This window comes from Epinephelus lanceolatus, chromosome 15, assembly GCF_041903045.1.
Source record: "Epinephelus lanceolatus isolate andai-2023 chromosome 15, ASM4190304v1, whole genome shotgun sequence".
Classification (NCBI taxonomy): domain Eukaryota; kingdom Metazoa; phylum Chordata; class Actinopteri; order Perciformes; family Serranidae; genus Epinephelus; species Epinephelus lanceolatus.
The window spans coordinates 30441139-30447521 of record NC_135748.1 but is presented as its reverse complement, the minus strand read 5'-3'; the positions used below and the strand labels follow the sequence as shown (position 1 = coordinate 30447521).

Genomic DNA, 6383 nt, shown 5'->3' with positions numbered 1-6383 from the left:
GCATCTATCCACTGAAAATACTCTCTGATTTTTATAATGACACTGAAACAATTATTTTTTACTGAATCTATAAAGCTTCTTTAATGACATGGAATGAAAATATTGTATAAATAAAAAATATTTCTTGAGTTTTTCTTTACTTTTCTACACTTGACAGAGAAATGATTACAGTCTGTTTGTAAAAAAAGTCATTTTTCTTCACAGTTTTATATCAGTTAATACGTGGTCAAATACCCATGATGCATTTTAAATAATAATGATGTCAAACTAATATTAAAATGAATATAAACATATAATTCATCTCCATTAAACCCTGTGAGTAAATGAAAGGCAGACAAACAGACATATCATACCAAGCACAGTGAACACAAACTTGTCCTTAAATCCTCAACTGCACTTGTAATATAAATCTTTTCTTCTTTTCCATTAAGATGATAGATGGTGTAAATCCAAGCAGTATTCCTCCTGATTTTGTGTCCCACGTTGCCTTGAGTCTGTTGAGAGCAGAGAAATGATTTCCATAGAGAGGAGGCTTTGCATGTTCAGCTGATCCTCCAGTGAAGTGAGAAGGTTTATAGTCCTGTGAGTTCAACACTGCAGGACTCAGATGTGTCAGTCAACACAGCAGAAAGCACAAGCACCATGACTCTCATCACCATCCTCATCTGGACGCTGGCCTGCTGCTGTTTCACAGGTTCATTCACTCAGCAACATTTCAAACATGATGTGCTGCCTTTTCTCTCATTGATTTCTGCTGATAAATGAATGATTTGTTTTTGTCTGCAGGATGCAGCGCTCAGGTGACTGTGACTCAGCCTCCACTGGTGACATTTAATCCAGGACCCACTGTCACTCTCACCTGTAAGACCAGCCAAGATGTATATAATGCATTTTTAGGTTATGCGCGTATGTCCTGGTATCAACAGAAATCTGGACAGCCTCCAAAGCTCCTAATAAAATTGGTGAGCACACGTGAATCAGGAACACCAGCTCGGTTTAGTGGCAGTGGAAGCAGCTCTGACTTCACTTTGACCATCAGTGGAGTTCAGACTGAAGATGCAGCAGTTTATTACTGTCAGAGTGCACACTACATAAACAGTGCTTGGGTGTTCACACAGTGATTTATCGCTGTACAAAAACCTCCCTCAGTCAGACTGCAGAGACACTGAGCTGTTACAGCAGGAACCGACTGCAGCTGCTGAAGAGGAAGAGACTCTGACACAGACCACTGAACACAGAGCTGACAGTAACCTCACCAAGCACAAGCTAAAACACGTTAACACTCCTAAAACAAACAGTAGTGCACCAATTTTCCTGTTATAACCCTCAAGACACCGTCTTAGACTTACAATTTAATCAGCTTAAAGCACATTGCGTTTGATTGTCACTTGGCTTTAAAATCCCCAACAGCAGCAGACTTTCAAAGGTCAAGTGCTTCTGAACTCTCTCTTTGTTTTTTAGACCACAAATGAGAGAATAATTTGCTACCCACAGTCTCCGCCATGCTCCCCACTGCTGTTGACTGCTTTACTGGGAAGGCAGTGGGCAGCTGCTGTGGACTTTAAGTCGGCAGCTTCTCAAATTCAGCCAGTGCAAACCCAATAGCGGGCTGGTGCCCAGCAACAGCTCTGGTTTTAACCGGTGTCATGACAGCAACAGAAAGTTTGCTGATCTGGCGGGGAGTCGGGACTCCTGGTCCCCTGGAGCTGTGGTTTGCACTGGCTGGATTTGGGTTGCTGTGGCTGCTGACTGGGGGTTTGTCTCTGGAGCTGATGCCTGCTCTCCTCCCAGTGAGGTGTCCTGTAGCAGCAGGGAGTGAGGAGGAGGACACTCTGTGATTCCAGGCTCTAGCTAACATTACTTGAGCTTGACGCTGCAGCTGTAAACCTTTAGCTCTGGTCTGCAGAAGGCTGACATGTGTTTTATTTTGTTTTGTTGTCAGACTTTCTTGGGTTGCTTTGCAATGTAGGCACTTGTTGCCAATGCTGGAATAGCAACTCTCTCTGCAGGATTCTCCACAACTGAATCAGGCTTTCACCATTTAAAGGGACGTGCAGGCACATCCACATTTGTAGGACAGTCAATAGGAGCACCATCTCTCTGAAATGACCCGTGATTGGCAAAAGTCTCCAGTCAGGGGTGAGATTTTCTAAAGCCTGACAACAGAGCAAAGCTGAGGTGCAGAAGTCTAGTTTTCTCTGAGTCCACATAAATGACAATGAGCTTAAAAGTTATGGGATTTTTGCCCAATAATGTAAAAAAAAAAAGTTTGAATAGGCCTATTGTACATATCAACATGACACTGACAGAGGTAATTCTGCTTTTGTTGATGCTTCTAAACTTTGACATGAATAAGGTTGAATGAAGGACTCTGTATTGGAGCATTTCAACATCGTGATGTTGCTACTTTTACTGAAATAAAGGAACTAAAAGGCTTCTGTAACTCTCATTTTGAGGTGATTTCACTTTAATCAGTGAGAGGTCATGTCCTTGGACACTGTTTTCTCTGTCTGTGTGTTGTGTTGGGTTGCAGGTGACCCAGGGGTGCAGCCCTGCTAACAGCCCTAATTGCTGATGTGTGGCACCTGCTGTGATTACCTGAGTTTCAAAGCCCCTCCTCCTCCTCCTCCTCCTCCTCCTCCTCCTCCTCCTGCACCACCCAGCATCACTGAGCTTCTCTCCCAGCCAGCTGTCTGCAGGAGCAGAGTCTCCTCTCATCACTTTGATTTCTTTTATTTTCCCTCAGCTTCTTCTTCCACTTCATCATGGACCTGTTCCAGTTTGAACTGACTGCTCTCACTTTAATATAATGGAGGCAAAGGGACACATTTTGCTGGTGACTGCAGACGTGCTCCTGCCGTCAGTCCTGAACCTCCTGCATCTGGTTTTGGACCTTGCCTCTCCTGACGTATCATTCTGTGTGTGAGGATTTAATTTCAGGATCCATGTAAGAGAGTGTCTGACTGGACCATTATGCCAATTGTACGTGGAAACAGCGTCACCATCTGGCTGCTCACCTGGTAACCATGTTGCAGTTTTGGGCCATGAGACCAGGACACAAGTGAATGTTAAAGAAGCATCACTTCATATCAAGCACAACATGTCAGGTCCTGTGCAAGATGTAGGCCTACTCCTCTGAAACAGCAGAGAAATGAGGAACAGAGAGTCAGAAGTTTCTCCATGTTCTTCATCAGTCCACAGGGAGATGTAGCCTCTACTTCCTCCACCTCATCTCTCCCTCTCTGTTTCACATGGACAGGTGTGCCCAGATGTGTTTTGCATGACTTTAATGCATCACTGCTCCTCACAGTTTTAAGTTCTCATGTCACAGAGAGTCTGAACTGTTTTCATGCACTCACACTGAAAACTGCATCAGGATGATGTTGACAATAACTCTGCTTGTCATGTTGGGTTTTCTGAGTCAGGGTGAGAGGTTCTGAAAATCTATCTGACATTATTGGAGTATTCCAATTGTAACGCTTTTTCTGTCCTTTTTATTTTTTATTTTTGCATTGTGATTTATGCTGCTCCATGTTGTTGGCTGTCTAACATTTCTAATGAAGGTCACATATCATTTCTCATTTCAGAGTCTTCAGCCAACGATTTTCTGACTCAGACTGACAAATCCAAGTCTGTTAGTCTTGGAGGGACTGTGACCATCAGCGCCACAGGGAGTTCAAATATTGGTGCTGATCTCAGTTGGTACCTTCAGAAACCTGGACAGGCTCCCAAACTTCTTATATACAGTGCATCAGCTCTCTTTTCAGGAACTCCGTCTCGATTCAGTGGCAGTAGATCTGGTTCTCGCTACACTTTAACCATCAGTGACTTTAAGGCTGAAGATGTTGGAGATTATTACTGTCTGGGCTACCATGGTGGTGGAGTGTTCACACAGTGATTTGTCGTCGTACAAAAACCTCCTTCAGTTTGACTGAAGTGAAAACGGCCTGCTGCAGGTGCAGAGGGTTGGTGAAGAGACTGTGATGAGGATAACTGGTCCACTAAACACAACTCAAGAGTCATCAAGCAGAACCACAATGAATGTAAATAAAACTGAAACAGACTCACAGACGCTCTTCCATATACAGTTTGAAACTTATATTCTTGTCACTTCATTCAGTCTCTTTATGAGGAAGCTGGGAAAGTTACATTCTGGTTGGACTCACTGATATCAAAACATATTTAACAGTGTCTCTACTGACAGCTGCACAAAACATTCATCTTATTTAGAAATATAAAATATGTTTCAACACCACATTACGTTGTGTTCACGTTTACTGTTGCTTGATCACATATTTGAACCACAAATGTTTTTGAGGTTTTGTTCATGATAAAAAATGTATTCTTTTTCATATCACTATATAATTTTGAGTTCCTTACAAATACAAAGATAAAATAATGATATTTATATTTACATGATGAATCCAAAGCTTTTCATTTCCCACAAAGAGGAGTATCAGATGAAGTTATGAAAGCATTTCATTTCTTTCTGCTCTTCATGAGATTAAAGACCAAACACTTGATGAAGTTATTTATCAGTGAAAGCTTTATTAGCAAAAACATCAGTCATCAACATGACAGTTATGAAGCACACTCACATCTAGCTGCTGAGCTCCACACATTACTCTCTAAGTTGTTGTTGTCCAACACTTTACAGCAGTGTTGTTCTCTGTCACACAAAGCTTTAGTTTCCTCTACAAACATTCAAACTCAGATTGATCAGAGCAGCAGGTGTGTTCCTCCTGCTCCCCCCACACGCAGCTCCTGTCCTGGGCTTCAGCCAGTCCCTCTAGCCCTCACACTGGCTCCTGCGGAGGGACTGGATCTGGCTGTGGCCATGATGGAGGACCTTGCAGGAGTACAGCTCTCCTAACATCCAGCGCTCCTGGCTCAGGCTCAGGGTGCTGCTGCTGCTGTAGCGTCCGCTCTTCTCCTCCTCTGAGCTGCTCAGGACCCCCTCTGTCACCTCTGTACCGTCCACCTCCCAGCTCACCACGGCTCCCTGAGGAGAGTAGCCAGTCAGCAGGCAGGCCAGCGTGGCCGAGCCCCCAGAGAGCTGCTCAGAGGAGGGGGGAAGCAGAGAGACTGAGGGCCTGACCATGGGGCCAGCTGGAGGGGAGAGCAGAGACACACAAGGAGCAGATTAACTTCCACTGTAGGACAGACAGCTGAACATGACACAGTTATGATACATGACAGAGGTTAACACTGCTGTGGATCAGCTGTGTGCACCATACTGTGATCAGACAGAGGAGAGGAGCTGAGACATGACAGGAAATGAGGCTTTGACTAATAAAACTAAATTAGAAAACTTGATGTCATTTTGGCTTCGAAAGTAATAAATCTTCATCTGTGGCACTCATCAAAAATATCTACATCATAGACAATATATTGCAACGTTAATTATGTGTACATGGAAACTAAATGTTTAATAACTATGTATAATGTTTTTATCAGCTTTATAATGTGTGACAGTAAAAAACTTTGTGGTGGAACAAAATGTAACATCTGTGTCCAGTTAAAGACTTTGTCATCTGTCTGTTTCACTTCCTTTTCACCACTTTAAACTAACGAACTGTGAACAAAAACCACAGCTTAACTGTATGTACATATAAACTCAATTATATGTTTAAACATCCTATTAGATTTCATTTTAATAACTGTGTGAATGTTAAAATCCCAAAATAAGAAAACACATTAATTTACTGAGCAGTAAAATGTCCCTCAGACAAGTTGAGCAGCCACATTTGGTTTGACACAAGTTAAATTGAAAATAAAATAAGATGAAATTCAACTTTTGTGATGTAAATTTAACCATAAAATTATCTCTAATACAACAAGAATATTTATCTTTGCAGATTTTTTTTCCAAACTGTGATATCAATCAAGCTCAATGAATCACACAAAATGCATAAAAAATAAAATAATCATCATAATTTCATAATTTATGGCATTTCTTAAGCAAAATTTGGTATAATATTTATTTGTAGAAATTATAAATCTCTGGTACTTACAGTGAACGATGAGTTTGGTTCCTCCACCAAAAGTGACCCACAGTGATACAAACTCATTAAGTGGCCGTACAAAAACCTCCTGCACTGTGAACAAGCATCTATCCACTGAAAATACTCTCTGATTTTTATAATTACAGAGAGAAAATTAAACTTTACTGAATCTATAAAGCTTCTTTAATGACATGGAATGAAAATATTGTATAAATAAAGATTATTTCTTGAGTTTTTCTTTACTTTTCTACACCTGACAGAGAAATGATTACAGTCTGTTTGTAAAAAAAAGTCATTTTTCTTAACAGTTTTATATCAGTTAACACATGGTCAAATACCCATGATTATTTTAAATAATAATGATTTCAAACTAATATT

General features: G+C 41.2%; 1 pseudogene and 2 gene segments (V, D, J or C); 2 read left to right on the top strand and 1 right to left on the bottom strand.

Moving 5' to 3' along the window:
• The window catches only part of LOC117266944 (Ig kappa chain V-III region MOPC 63-like), a 305866-nt gene that overhangs the window by 96351 nt on the left and 203132 nt on the right, over positions 1-6383 (top strand).
• The window catches only part of LOC144466973 (Ig kappa chain V-III region MOPC 63-like), a 215713-nt gene that overhangs the window by 15375 nt on the left and 193955 nt on the right, over positions 1-6383 (top strand).
• On the bottom strand, positions 4529-5400 carry LOC144466989 (Ig lambda-1 chain C region pseudogene; annotated as a pseudogene). Its single transcript, XR_013493379.1, has one exon. The product of XR_013493379.1 is annotated as an Ig lambda-1 chain C region pseudogene (transcript).